The sequence below is a fragment of the Leptodactylus fuscus genome, chromosome 9, assembly GCF_031893055.1.
Source record: "Leptodactylus fuscus isolate aLepFus1 chromosome 9, aLepFus1.hap2, whole genome shotgun sequence".
NCBI lineage: Eukaryota > Metazoa > Chordata > Amphibia > Anura > Leptodactylidae > Leptodactylus > Leptodactylus fuscus.
In genome coordinates this window covers 3,108,196-3,124,344 of record NC_134273.1, presented here as the reverse complement: position 1 = coordinate 3,124,344, position 16,149 = coordinate 3,108,196, and the positions used below count along the sequence as shown (strand labels likewise).

Here is a 16,149-nt window from a genome sequence, read left to right as displayed (position 1 = left end):
AACGGGTCAGGCGGGGCTTATTGTATGTGTGCGCTATCCCACGTTTTTATCGATAGTTTTGACTTTTACCTGACCAATAACAGTTATATTTTAAGTGTATTTTCCTCCAGTTTGACGTCCACATACCTTTATTTTTGTGGTGAGCTACAAATGGCGCTGACATTAACCTTCATGGTCATCCTGACTTGCATGTTAATGATTGTATTGGAGGTGTTGGTCACGGGCTTTCAGTATCATTGCGTTGAAAATTAACATGTGAATGGCAGTTTAAAGTGACAGTGTCAGTAAAGTCTATGGACCTGAGCTCAGGCTATGCTGATGTTTTAGGCCGAGGCCCCATGTGGCATAAACACCGCAGTTTGACTGTGGCAAAAATCGCAGCGTTTTACATCTACACCGATTGAAGAGAAATATGTGCAGCAGAAACGCTGTGATTTCCAAATCAGTCAGCAGTCTCCTTATAGGTGTGAACTGAAGCAGAAAGTCCGTAGAGGAAACCTCGGTGTTATTTCTGTGAAAATCACTGCGGAAAAGCAGAGAATGGACTCGGCCTATAAGTGGCTGTTCACATATAACAAGTCTATCAATTCCATTAGATACAGGGGTCACATAGATAATATACTGTATATAATCTGTATATAATCACAGGTCTACTCTAGCTATAGTCTCATGTACACCTCACACCTACAATAAGGAGATCCTGTAGTACAGCAGGTTTTTAATAAAAGCGCAATAGTTACTGCACACATACGCTATGGTCCTGTACAATAGTTACTGCACACATACGCTATGGTCCTGTACAATAGTTACTGCACACATACGCTATGGTCCTGTACAATAGTTACTGCGCACATACGCTATGGTCCCATACAATAGTTACTGCACACATACGCTATGGTCCTGTACAATAGTTACTGCACACATACGCTATGGTCCTGTACAATAGTTACTGCGCACATACGCTATGGTCCTGTACAATAGTTACTGCACACATATACTATGGTCCTGTACAATAGTTACTGCACACATACGCTATGGTCCTGTACAATAGTTACTGCGCACATATGCTATGGTCCTGTACAATAGTTACTGCACACATACGCTATGGTCCTGTACAATAGTTACTGCGCACATATGCTATGGTCCTGTACAATAGTTACTGCACACATACGCTATGGTCCTGTACAATAGTTACTGCGCACATACGCTATGGTCCTGTACAATAGTTACTGCACACATACGCTATGGTCCTGTACAATAGTTACTGCGCACATACGCTATGGTCCTGTACAATAGTTACTGCACACATATACTATGGTCCTGTACAATAGTTACTGCACACATACGCTATGGTCCTGTACAATAGTTACTGCGCACATATGCTATGGTCCTGTACAATAGTTACTGCGCACATACGCTATGGTCCTGTACAATAGTTACTGCGCACATATGCTATGGTCCTGTACAATAGTTACTGCGCACATATGCTATGGTCCTGTACAATAGTTACTGCACACATACGCTATGGTCCTGTACAATAGTTACTGCGCACATACGCTATGGTCCTGTACAATAGTTACTGCACACATACACTATGGTCCTGTACAATAGTTACTGCACACATACGCTATGGTCCTGTACAATAGTTACTGCGCACATATGCTATGGTCCTGTACAATAGTTACTGCACACATACGCTATGGTCCTGTACAATAGTTACTGCGCACATACGCTATGGTCCTGTACAATAGTTACTGCACACATATACTATGGTCCCGTACAATAGTTACTGCGCACATACGCTATGGTCCTGTACAATAGTTACTGCACACATATACTATGGTCCCGTACAATAGTTACTGCACACATACGCTATGGTCCTGTACAATAGTTACTGCACACATACGCTATGGTCCTGTACAATAGTTACTGCACACATACGCTATGGTCCTGTACAATAGTTACTGCACACATACGCTATGGTCCTGTACAATAGTTACTGCACACATATACTACGGTCCCGTACAATAGTTACTGCGCACATACGCTATGGTCCTGTACAATAGTTACTGCACACATACGCTATGGTCCTGTACAATAGTTACTGCACACATACGCTATGGTCCTGTACAATAGTTACTGCGCACATACGCTATGGTCCTGTACAATAGTTACTGCACACATACGCTATGGTCCTGTACAATAGTTACTGCACACATACGCTATGGTCCCGTACAATAGTTACTGCACACATACGCTATGGTCCTGTACAATAGTTACTGCACACATACGCTATGGTCCTGTACAATAGTTACTGCGCACATACGCTATGGTCCTGTACAATAGTTACTGCACACATATACTACGGTCCCGTACAATAGTTACTGCGCACATACGCTATGGTCCTGTACAATAGTTACTGCACACATACGCTATGGTCCTGTACAATAGTTACTGCACACATATACTACGGTCCCGTACAATAGTTACTGCGCACATACGCTATGGTCCTGTACAATAGTTACTGCACACATATACTACGGTCCCGTACAATAGTTACTGCGCACATACGCTATGGTCCTGTACAATAGTTACTGCGCACATATACTACGGTCCCGTACAATAGTTACTGCACACATACGCTATGGTCCTGTACAATAGTTACTGCACACATACGCTATGGTCCTGTACAATAGTTACTGCACACATACGCTATGGTCCTGTACAATAGTTACTGCACACATACGCTATGGTCCTGTACAATAGTTACTGCACACATACGCTATGGTCCTGTACAATAGTTACTGCACACATACGCTATGGTCCTGTACAATAGTTACTGCACACATACGCTATGGTCCTGTACAATAGTTACTGCACACATACGCTATGGTCCTGTACAATAGTTACTGCACACATATACTACGGTCCCGTACAATAGTTACTGCGCACATACGCTATGGTCCTGTACAATAGTTACTGCACACATACGCTATGGTCCTGTACAATAGTTACTGCACACATACGCTATGGTCCTGTACAATAGTTACTGCGCACATACGCTATGGTCCTGTACAATAGTTACTGCACACATACGCTATGGTCCTGTACAATAGTTACTGCACACATACGCTATGGTCCCGTACAATAGTTACTGCACACATACGCTATGGTCCTGTACAATAGTTACTGCACACATACGCTATGGTCCTGTACAATAGTTACTGCGCACATACGCTATGGTCCTGTACAATAGTTACTGCACACATATACTACGGTCCCGTACAATAGTTACTGCGCACATACGCTATGGTCCTGTACAATAGTTACTGCACACATACGCTATGGTCCTGTACAATAGTTACTGCACACATATACTACGGTCCCGTACAATAGTTACTGCGCACATACGCTATGGTCCTGTACAATAGTTACTGCACACATATACTACGGTCCCGTACAATAGTTACTGCGCACATACGCTATGGTCCTGTACAATAGTTACTGCGCACATATACTACGGTCCCGTACAATAGTTACTGCACACATACGCTATGGTCCTGTACAATAGTTACTGCACACATACGCTATGGTCCTGTACAATAGTTACTGCACACATACGCTATGGTCCTGTACAATAGTTACTGCGCACATACGCTATGGTCCCGTACAATAGTTACTGCACACATACGCTATGGTCCTGTACAATAGTTACTGCACACATACGCTATGGTCCTGTACAATAGTTACTGCACACATACGCTATGGTCCTGTACAATAGTTACTGCGCACATATACTACGGTCCTGTACAATAGTTACTGCGCACATACGCTATGGTCCTGTACAATAGTTACTGCACACATACGCTATGGTCCTGTACAATAGTTACTGCGCACATATACTACGGTCCTGTACAATAGTTACTGCGCACATACGCTATGGTCCCGTACAATAGTTACTGCATACATATACTATGGTCCTGTACAATAGTTACTGTGCACATACGCTATGGTCCTGTACAATAGTTACTGCACACATACGCTATGGTCCTGTACAATAGTTACTGTGCACATATACTACGGTCCCGTTGGTTACAGCCGATTTAAATGATTCAGAACCTGATCTGACTTTTGTTTGCTTTGTTCTTTTGTTTATTTATTACCAGATATAATTATACAAGATTAAAGTAATTCTATACAGGGTGTCTGGAAAGTAAGATCAGTTTAATCACTGTTAGTTATTTACAAGAATTGCTCGAAGTGCCGGACGCCTGCCTTGATGCAATGCCAGGAGATGGATTGATGCAGCCGTTCACAGACTCCTGGCATGGCCCTCACCGCGACAAATGCAGCCTGGATGCGGTTCACGAGCTCTTCATGAGTTGGCACAGGCAGTGCGTATACAATGGACTTGACATGTCCCCACAAGACAAAATCAAGTCGGGTCAAATCTGGCGAGCGAGGGGGCCACAGCACAGGTCCGCTGTGTCCGATCCACCGATTCAGCCATTGGTTGTTGATGTGTTCACGACCAAAATGGGGAGGAGCTGGAGCCACATCCTTGCCCTGATGTTCGAGCAACACTGGCAAATCATCCTGCAGAAATGCCAGGTAGTTGTTGGCGTTGATGGTCGGTGGGAGGAAAAAGCGTCCTAAGATGTCGTCTCCCAGAATTCCCGCCCGTGATTAAACTGATTTCCCATGAACGCGCTTTCTCTTTTTCATTTCTCCTTTCACATGGCGCAGCGAGGGATAGGAAACTGAAATCTCGGTACCGGCAGCGCCACAACAGTGCATGTCCGGTCACATGTTCATTAATAAAAAGCACTTCATATACCGGCTAAAGTCCAGCCTTTCACTTTGCACTTACTTTCCGGACACCCTGTATGTGGATATTCAGAAAGAAGAAAACCAGCAGTACAGAGTATTTCAGGGAGGGGTGTTCTGATCTTGTGGGCGTCACAGACAAAGTGTTACAAGGATGCAGTGGTATAGCTAGAGATTTGTAGATCAGCATTATGGCCTTTCTGGAGCTAACTTGCTATGGATATAAAGGTAAATTGTATCAGCAATGGTCACATTCATCTGAATGGGGCCTAAAGAAACCCAAAAGGAATGGATGACTTGTACAGTTTTTCTAGGGAAATTTAAGCCACTTTTTTTTAGAGCCCCATATTTATTGTGTAAGGCATAAGGACAAGAATAAGGAAAAGGTTTGATGTATTCACTGGCTTCAGTGTCCAGATATTACCGTGTAGTATATGGGATTTTATAATAATCCACATGGAACGTCCTATCCCAGCAAGTCCTTGTGTATTGAATGGTTTTCTGTCATCAATAGGTAAATCAGGATTAAGCAGCCATGTCCTTCTGAGTCCTATGTGGCCCCTAGCTCTGCGCCCTGCAGATAATGGATGGGCATGCACTATGTGGATTTTAGGATGTCTGTGCGCAGACCCTGCTCTGGTGGAGCGTCCACAACATAAGAAGAGAAGAAATCCTGAAGGCCCCAGAGGAATCGCCAGCTATCCTAATGTTTAATGTCAATCCACTGACATCCCAAAATAGTACCAATGTAAGGCTAGGATCACACCTGCACCTCGTCTCCGCAGAGGGATCCGATCCCAATTCCACTTGAAAAATGCGGAGATCATTTGTGTCCTATTCGGGTGGAAACTCAAACACAGGTCTATGAACCTAGTGCAAGTAAGTATGTATGTGAAAGATTTTATAGGCTATTGGGGATAAGTAAACCTTCATCTAGAAGTGGAAAATTCTCTGCTTGAGCAGCAAATTGTGACATTCATTAGAAAAACATCTGGACGGATAAACTAACAGATATGCAATAGAATTCTGGCGTAATTTACACCAAAAATTGACTTGCTGAGCCTACTCTCTGCCAGGCTTGATTTGCTGTGCCCCCTCTTCCTCTCTGCCAGGCTGGACTTGTGCCCCCTCTGTGCCAGGCTTGACTTGCCTTGCCTCCTCCTATATACTCTGGCAGGCTTGGCTTGTTGTATCCTCTCTTCCTGCCAGTCTTGCTGTGCCCCCTCTCTGCCAGGCTTGATTTGCTGTGCCCCCTCCTATATACTCTGGCAGTCTTGGCTCGTTTTACCCGCTTCTCCTCTTCCCTGCTACGCTTGCTGTGCCTCCTCTTTGCCAGGCAGGATTTGCAGTGCCTCCTCTTTGCCAGGCTTGATTTGCAGTGCCTCCTCTTTGCCAGGCTTGCTGTGCCCCGTCTTCCTCTCTGCTTGTCCCTGATACATTTTGCTTCCCTGTTTCCCTTCTATTCATACACTGTTTCCTTCAGCCATTTGCAGCCATCAGATTTCCCCAGCCTTTTGTTCAGTCTCCTGTGTTCTGGGTGCAGCATCCTGGCACAGAGGGGTGCAGGGCACCGGAGGACTCCTGTCAGAAGCAGCCAGGGGATTTGGGGTTAATTCCTCTGACAGGCCTGGTCTGTGAGCCCCCTCCTCCCTCTGTGATTGGTGCTCTGCAGTGCACTGCAGCAGTCATTGGTGGTCTCTGCTCCCCTCCTATACTGTGTGCCATGCTCCTGCCATTGGCTGCTGCCTCCTGTGCCCGGGCAGCTCATTAGCAGCCATTGTGGTGGTCGTGCAGGCGCAGACACCGCTCCCATTAGTCGGCCAGTGACAGCCCGGTGCCCCCGGGGGCTTCCACCCGTCCAGCTTATCATGGCACCCCCCGGTCAGAGCGGGACTCTGCAGCAGAGCTCAGGCCAGGAGGCCTCCCCAGGACCCTCCGCCACCCAGCGGCGCTGACCATCAGCTGTCCCTGCCAGGCCAGACAGGTATCCAACCTGCAATCCCCCTCCCCCCGCCGCTGTCAGTCAAGAGGTTCTGCAGCATCTTCCCTGCATGCTGTATCCAGAGCTCTGCAGAGGATGTGAGAGCCTTCTTATGTGCAGAGCCTGATGTGCAGCAATGCAGAGGATGCTGGGCTCATTCTGTGTGCAGAGCATCTGGGAGAGATATACCCTTTCTGCCTCCGGGTCTGCAGAGCATCTCTCAGTAGTCATGGTGCACTGCAGAGCATTTGAGGTCATTGTCCCATATCGTGTGCAGAGCCTAGTGTGTCTTGGTGAAGAGTATTTGGGGCCATTGTCCTATATAGTGTGCAGAGCCTGGGGTGTCACAGTGCAGAGTATTTGGGGGCCATTGTGCCATATAGTGTGCAGAGCCTGGTGTGTCACAGTGCAGAGTATTTGGGGCCATTGTCCTATATAGTGTGCAGAGCCTAGTGTGTCACAGTATTTGGGATTGATGCCCCATTCTTGCTTGCAGAGTTTGTGAGGTTCACTGCAGAATATGTGGGAGTGTTAGTGCAGGCCTGGCCACCCATATACAGGACATTGTATCTAGAGGAGATTTTACTGCCCCCTCTCAGGTGCAGGCAGGTAGATCAGGATGTTTTTTTTCTTTTTAGATTTTATCCCATTTCCTCTTCTTTGCCATGGGCTGGGAATCCCCCTGTACTAGAGAGGTGCATGCAATGACTGGGTAACAGCGCCCTCTGCAGTACAGGTACTGCCCTGTACATGACATGAGCTGATCCATTACATACCAGGCCATAACAGCTCCATCTTATTGTCCAGGTGATTGAAACAAAACCCTTCTACACAATAATAGAAAGGTGGACATCCCATATATAAGCAATTCAAAAAGTGAGCGGAGAATCACTGTGTGAACCAGACATGTATTATTATATTATTATTATTCTATTATTTTCCAGGTGCCCTGAACATGTTCCCGGACTATCCCATCACCATCATAGAAAGTGACTTGCGGCTTCCCGCAGCTCTTCATGACGTTTATGTGTAAGGATTTGCTATATCTTTGTTACTTCTCTGATGAGGTTTCTTTAGTTTTCATCTATTTATATTTCTGGAGACATTTTGGGTTTTTGGAGCCAGTTACTAGTCTCCATTGAGTCCTAATGGTGGTCCCGGGAACCAACTAATATTGTAACTGGAGGCTCTGCCATATATATTGTTCTTTTTGCCACTATGGATAGATTCTATAGCAATCTGAATATATCTCGGGAGTATTATTATCCATTTGTGATCAGGAGATGAGTCGGCTTCGACTTGGTTAATATAATAATATCCGTATCATTCTGGGGCGTTCTCGCTTTCACTTCCAGGCATATTCTTAGTCTTTTCTTCGGATTTGTCATTTTTAGCTTTCCAGGCCATTTCCTATTCTGTGACTTTCCGCTGCTGACATGGAGCCTGTACCCTGTGTGAGAGGTGTATTGTTATACGCCAGCTCTCTTCATGTGCAGTGGGTGCCCGGGGGTGTAGGGTATAACTCTCAGGGGGTGGGGGGTTCAGGCAGTCGGACCCCATGAAACAGGAAGTGACCTCACATCCTATCACTATGTTCTGGGACTCCAGCAGATGGGATTGTGTGCAGAGGCACTGCAATGGTTAATAGTAAACTCAAGGTCAGCGCTGCCTCCTGCTGGAATATATTAGAACTCCTCTCATTGCCTTCTCACTCCTCCATAAATATTCCCTGTTACGTGCAGCCAGATATAAATTGCTGATAGGCCGACATTACTCCTACAAAGTGGCACTTCTGAGCTTCCAGTTATGTCAACAGCTCAATTTATAGGGGTATTAAGAGCTAAAGCTGGCTATACACATTAGATAAGAGTCAGTGGGACAGGCTGGCTGACTAATGTGAGTAGGGGGCAACTCTTTTCTTTTTAATGGCAGGTGTTGGGGAAAACAAAGATCGGTGTGACGGATTTTAGTGTGTTTGACCCTTTGCCAGAAGTGTCTGGAGGGAACATGGAAGCCAAGAGAGGACAGAAGGATCTAGAGGGGATCAGAGGAGTCTGGAGAGAAAAAACAAGACTGGTGGGAACAGAGGGGTCGGAGGAGCCAGGGAGGTCTGGAGAGAAAAGGGGTGACAAAGAGGTCTAGAGGGGAGTCTGGGGGAGCCAGGGAGGTCTGGAGGGAAAAGGGGTGACAAAGAGGTCTAGAGGGGAGTCTGGGGGAGCCAGGGAGGTCTGGAGAGAAAAGGGGTGACAAAGAGGTCTAGAGGGGAGTCTGGGGGAGCCAGGGAGGTCTGGAGGGAAAAAGGGTGACAAAGAGGTCTAGAGGGGAGTCTGGGGGAGCCAGGGAGGTCTGGAGAGAAAAGGGGTGACAAAGAGGTCTAGAGGGGAGTCTGGGGGAGCCAGGGAGGTCTGGAGAGAAAAGGGGTGACAAAGAGGTCTAGAGGGGAGTCTGGGGGAGCCAGGGAGGTCTGGAGAGAAAAGGGGTGACAAAGAGGTCTAGAGGGGAGTCTGGGGGAGCCAGGGAGGTCTGGAGGGAAAAGGGGTGACAAAGAGGTCTAGAGGGGAGTCTGGGGGAGCCAGGGAGGTCTGGAGGGAAAAGGGGTGACAAAGAGGTCTAGAGGGGAGTCTGGGGGAGCCAGGGAGGTCTGGAGAGAAAAGGGGTGACAAAGAGGTCTAGAGGGGAGTCTGGGGGAGCCAGGGAGGTCTGGAGGGAAAAGGGGTGACAAAGAGGTCTAGAGGGGAGTCTGGGGGAGCCAGGGTAAACAGAGGGATGTGGAGGAGATAAGGAGGAGCTTTTCTCCTCAGCTCAATGAAATGGACAGCCCTATAGACATGAAGGGAGTGGCAGCGTATGTGTTTGACTGTTTGCCTAGTGATTGGCTAGCCACTGAGACTTACCAGCACTAGCCTGGGGATAGGATAAGATCTGTTAGCAGGTTTCTTCTATTCACTTGTATTGATCCAGGTAGACTTAAAGGCAGATTTCTATATTACGGGATATAAATGTCCGTTCTTCAGGGCTGGAGCAGTGTCTGTGCTGGGAACATACACAACAGTCTACAGTTTTCTACAATTTCATCCAAAGTGACTAAAGCTCGGTTACAATGTAACAACAATCTTTTTTTTTTTTTTTTTTTTTTTATTAAATGTAGATTGTGAGCCCCACATAGGGCTCACAATGCACATTTTTCCCTATCTGTATGTCTTTGGAATATGGGATGGAAATCCATGCAAACACGGGGAGAACATACAAACTCCTTGCAGATGGTTTTTTGCCCTTGGTGGGATTTGAACCAAGGACTCCAGCGCTGCAGGGCTGCAGTGCTGACCACTGAGCCACCGTGTGCCCCCCCCCCAATGTAACAACAATCATTGTCTGGACAGACATTGCACTTTCCAGCTGATCGTTGCTAATACTTTGTCTATGACTGTAGATAGCGCAGTCGGCCATTACACAAGGGAATGTTTTGTGGCATTTCTAGAAAGATAATTTCACCTTTGGCCAATGTCATTGAACATGTATGAGCAGTCTATATGACATATGTATGACTAACATGTACGGCTTCATCTGTGATATTATCATTCACCAGAACATTGTCCATTTGTTCAGTGGTTATAGTGCCATATTCTTACCTCTGTCCGTGGGTTGCCATAAGTGTGGCCACGTGATCAGTAACGCACCGCACATGTGCTCGCTTCTCATCCTGAGAGCAATGTAACTCAATAGAGGGCGCTATAGACGAGTCACGTGCCCTAGTACCAGTCTCCATATAGAGGACAGGAGAAAAGTGCAAACAAGGGAATGGACTGCACTAAGTAAGGGGTTGGGGTTCTGCCCGGAGAGGGCATCAGCTGCCAACCCTCTATTATGTATTGGTATGTGGCTAACCCCTTTAAGGATCTATTTATCGGCTGTAGATTTGTTGCAGAAGCCTGGGGCCATGTCTATAGTAGACACATGGACTTGTTTAACCTGTTTATGCCTAGAGTTCTATTATTACAACTCAAAAATGGGTTAAGCCTAAAGCTCATAGCTGAACATTTTACCTTGATTACAGTTAATGATTTTAGGACACTTCCCTACTTACATGCCACACCCCCTATGTATGTCACACCCCTATGTATATGCCGCACCCCTATGTATATGCCACACCCCTATGTATATGCCACACCCCCTATGTATATGCCACACCCCCTATGTATATGCCGCACCCCTATGTATATGCCGCACCCCTATGTATATGCCACACCCCTATGTATATACCACACCCCCTATGTATATGTCACACCCCTATGTATATACCACACTCCCTATGTATATGCCGCACCCCTATGTATATGCCGCACCCCTATGTATATGCCACACCCCTATGTATATGCCGCACCCCTATGTATGCCACACCCCTATGTATATGCCACACCCCTATGTATATGCCACACTCCCTATGTATATGCCACACCCCCTATGTATGCCACACCCCTATGTATATGCCACACTCCCTATGTATATGCCACACCCCCTATGTATGCCACACCCCTATGTATATACCACACTCCCTATGTATATGCCGCACCCCTATGTATATGCCGCACCCCTATGTATATGCCACACCCCTATGTATATGCCGCACCCCTATGTATGCCACACCCCTATGTATATGCCACACCCCTATGTATATGCCACACTCCCTATGTATATGCCACACCCCCTATGTATGCCACACCCCTATGTATATGCCACACTCCCTATGTATATGCCGCACCCCTATGTATATGCCACACCCCTATGTATATACCACACTCCCTATGTATATGCCGCACCACTATGTATATGCCGCACCCCTACGTATATGCCGCACCCCTATGTATATGCCGCACAGAATGCTGATTAAGTTCATGACGATTAAACGAGCTGAGTTAGGGTTACCCAGGACAATTAATCGAGTGCTCAGGATTCCCCAGGATCTCATCCACTTTGCAGGGACTGTAAGTTGATGCATTTTTGCAACGTTTAGCTTCAGCCTTAAACTGACCATGATCTGCACTGTGTGACCATATCCCTAGCCCCTACCTGGCGAGCTGTCTTACAGGATTGTCCTCAGTGTATTCGGGTCATAGTGACCCCTCTATTACTGAAGGTGATTGCTAGCGGTCTCCATGGTTACCACTCTAGTCATATTAGTGTGGGGGGGGGGGGTGTTTCTGCTTGTGCAACCTTTAAGAATAAAAATCTCAATATATTATATTAATACACTTAATCCTGATATTTCCCGCAAGTTACAGCATCTCTGTAAGAGTTTTTCAGTTCAACACCATTTTTAGCTTGGAATGGAAACGTTGTTATCCAGAAAACCAGCCTGAAAACCTCTCAGAGCAGAGGGGGCTGATACACTGTAACAAGTGCGCATCTGTGTCAATAGGACAGAGTGTAAGCAATGTTTCTATTCACTGACCGCAAGCAGAGGCCTTGAATATCCTATCCTTCCTACTAATATTATAAATGTGACAGTTTGGATGTTTGTTCCTCAATCACACAGAAACCACTGAGCGGATTTGGCTGAGATTTGTCCCATAGATACTCTGTAACCTGGAGTAACACATCGGCTACTTTGTATCCCGGTAAATGACATGGCTTCACTACTGTTCTGGATTTGTGGGCACATACTATATTTACGTGTCCCATAGATACTCTGTAACCTGGAGTAACACATCGGCTACTTTGTATCCCGGTACATGACATGGCTTCACTACTGTTCTGGATTTATGGTCACATACTATATTACGTGTCCCATAGATACTCTGTAACCTGGAGTAACACATCGGCTACTTTGTATCCCGGTACATGACATGGCTTCACTACTGTTCTGGATTTATGGTCACATACTATATTACACTGCTCCTGCAGGTCCCAGGTCTGTTATCTCTCTATATAACACTCAGCTAACCCTCAGTCCATTGTGTACAAGCATCTGCATATTATCTGATCTGCTCCAGGCAATGATGACACACTGGAGGGGAAACACCTTTACTCCACATTGGCAGTTTGCTAATATTAAACATGGCGGGAAAAAGAAAATCTACCGTAATTTGTTGTAAAATTCTCAAACAATGAGGTCTATGAAGGCGCCAGAAGTCACAGAGTTCTCCTCAAGCGGAGCTCAGAGGGATCATAAGCGCCAACAACACACTAATTATTTGGCGTCCCAGCGAGCTGCAGAGATGCCGGAACAATCACAGGCATGGTGTGAGGAACAAGTTCAGCAGCAGGACAGCTTAACAGCTGCCGAAACGACAGAGCAGGCAAACCATCGACGGCAGCAATTTGCTGAATATAGGCGGATCATCGACGCGATCAACACGCAGACGAAGTCGTGGGCAGAGACTAGCAGTGAATATATGAATATTGCTTAGCCCTATATTATAAAACACATAACTTTATTCGAGACAATGCAGCTGTGCTTGCCCTCCTGTAGTTGAAGATATAACCGTGGGGTGAATTTTCCCATCTTTGGCCAGAATTCGGCTTGTGTTGTAAGGTCCTGTGTTCCCCACATCTCCTCCTCCTCCTCCTTAGGAGTAAATATCCACAGCCTCGTCCTCCAGATTCTTACATATTCAGCAGATTTTTGATTCCTCATCCTGTTTTTTCGCCCTTGAGAAAACCTCCAGTAATTTATTCTGAATCGGGGCTCGGGCGGTGTAACTGAGGCCTGACTCTGCTGTATGACAGTCTGACCTCCTGGATATAGTATATACAGCCCTGGAAACCTGGCCGAGTGTCACTGCCCTCCATGACAAGAGAGCAGAAAACACAATATTAAAGGGCCAGTCCAGTCTTCTGTCCATGAAGAATATACATCAGATAATGAACAGTTCTGCAACTTTTTAACCCCCCCCCCAAGGACCAGCTCTATTTCAGCCTTAACCCCTTAATGACACAGCATTTTTATGTTTGTTTGTTTTGTTTTTTTGCCACACTTTATGAAGAAACTGGAAAAAAAAGTTTTGCATGGGGTGGAATTATAAAATGTAACAGCGCCGTTCTCTTCCAGTTATGATTTTATGCCATTCCCTGTATTGGGTCAGTATATGGCGCTGTGAGGGCGCTTTCTAACAGGGTAATATATATAAGACCTATCTGATCCTTTTCATTTACAAATTGATGTTATGTAATCGTGTGTCCAGTGGATCTACATAACTCCCCATCGTAGTCAAGAATTCCGGACAGCAACGTTTAGCATTAATAAGTATATGCCAATTTTCTGAAAATTTTACATCTTGATAATAGAAAACAGATATTTATAGATTATTGTCTGTAGATATGCCGTATATATTGGGGTCGTTGTTGTGTGGTGGGCCTGGTTAATCTCCTTGGGTGCAGTGACTTCCGTCACACGAGTCTGGTAATTCCTCCGGACTTGTCATGACTGAAGTCACTAGACGGCTGCTCTACATCTCTGTCAATGTCTCCATTGTTGTAAACACGGCGCGGCACTTGCTGTCCTACAAATCAGTACAAATCTTGGCTCTTTCCTTCATGGTGTGAACTTTGCGTCTTCTGTCCTTCTAAGGGGGTGTTAGTTATCTGTTCTCCGCTTAGTCTGTACTGTAGTCACATAGAGAGGTGGGGAGGGATCCAACTGCTGCATGTTGTAGTGTGCGATAAATGTGTATATTGGTGCATGTCACTGGTGCTGATGTCATTGTTTGGTCATTGCTTTGGGATGTTTCTGGAACCAGCATTACTCGATGGCAGAGCGGAGTTGGGCCTGAGGCTAGCACGACAGGAGAAGATGTGTGCTGCTCTACCCTGGTGCCACTCACTGACATCAGCCCACATGGTATGGGACACGGTATTTAAAGGCCTGTTCCTGTGTTGGGGGAGCTCATACAGTAGACAGGAGTGGAGTCCCATTGTGTGAGGGATGTGACATGTAGAGTTCTTACAATGACCCGACAGCCAGGAAGAGCTGAGAGAGGGACTGTGGTGTCCAGGTGACCGGAATGGAACATGTCAGACAGTTACTTCCACTCCCAGAATGTGAAGTCAGGAGACACGTGGAGCAGATCTCAGGGCCTGTGGCTACTGGAGCTCCTGTGTGTGCACAGCAAAGTGTCCATGTACTGTTACATAGGGATACACAGAGCCCTGGGAATGTTCCTAGCCCTTGGCCATGCCTCATGCAACCACAAGAAGTTGGCCAACAGTCTTCTTTTGGGAGCCAAAATACATAGAGATTCCCTTTTCCTGGGAATGTCTATGTACCATGTGACCTGTGCACACCTCTTCACAGTCTCTGGCACGCAGGCTTCACCAGCATCACTTCCATTTATATGGACACCACAGAAAGCTGAGGTTGTGTCTGATTCTCATCTCAGATCTGGACCAGGTCACTTGGTCTTTTGCATTTGCCCCAAAGATACAAAGTCTATAACACCACATCCACCTCCAGAACTGCCATGTGCTCCATACTTTAGTCTTTCCCAAACTCGTGCAGATCCTGTCTCAGCTCGGTGTATAGGGTGAGCTTTCTGTAATGGACGCCCAGGGTTGTATATCTGTAAACTGATATCCATAGCCCATTCCTAATGTAACCGGGACAGGTGGTGTCGCTGTATTCTGGGAACTCTACTTGACAAACGTTGTTGTACTGTACAATGACTCTCTATAATACATATATAGTAGAATATATAATATGACATATTTCTGTCTTCATTACTTTGTAGTAACCATCCCCCTGCTCTGCCCTATATATAACCCTGTGGGTCCAGCTCCCATATGTATCCTGTGATGTCTAGTCCCAGGATAGATTTGTATCCTCATAAGAGGCCATAATATACTGTATGTGCTTGTGTTAATGAGGATTGTAAGTGCTAATGTATTATCTGTCAGGCTCGATGTGAATGTGCAAGGACTGGGGACTGGGTGAGAGTCCTCCCCGTAATGTCCCCCCCTGTTGTTACATTGTGTCCTATGTGTGATATTAGTCTTGATGGTGGGTTTAGGGGGGTTTGGAGGATGAGACTAGAGGTGACGTTATGTGTCTAATTTGTGCATCAGATATTCTCTGCCGCTGTATGACTGCCGGGCTATTTCTACAGGTCACGTCACTCCCAGGTGACCTCTGGGGTTGGTGTGGAGGGGGGAGGACAATTCTATTTTAATGACATGGTCATGTGACTTGTTCTATTTAGTTTTCTCATATATAAATTCTACCTATCAGATAGGAGGGAGTATCCCAGACATTCAGTGTGAGAATAGATTGAACTGTTTGTATTCTAGGGAACAGCCGCAGGACCTTCTACAGAGACAGGAGGGAGATGTCCGACTACCTGAGACTCCAG

At 46.1% G+C, this 16,149-nt stretch overlaps 1 protein-coding gene across 5 annotated transcripts in view; it reads left to right on the top strand.

Moving 5' to 3' along the window:
• The first annotated feature begins 6,562 nt into the window (after positions 1-6,562).
• The window catches only part of ST3GAL3 (ST3 beta-galactoside alpha-2,3-sialyltransferase 3), a 154,555-nt gene continuing 144,968 nt past the window's right edge, over positions 6,563-16,149 (top strand). For 3 of the 5 annotated variants that reach the window (XM_075287316.1, XM_075287317.1, XM_075287314.1), the window contains exons 1-2: positions 6,563-6,811; positions 7,753-7,837. The gene's annotated coding sequence lies outside the window, so the exon portion shown is untranslated. The remainder of the gene's footprint in view (positions 6,812-7,752; positions 7,838-16,149) is intronic. The other 2 variants (XM_075287318.1, XM_075287315.1) reach the window with 2 other exon arrangements.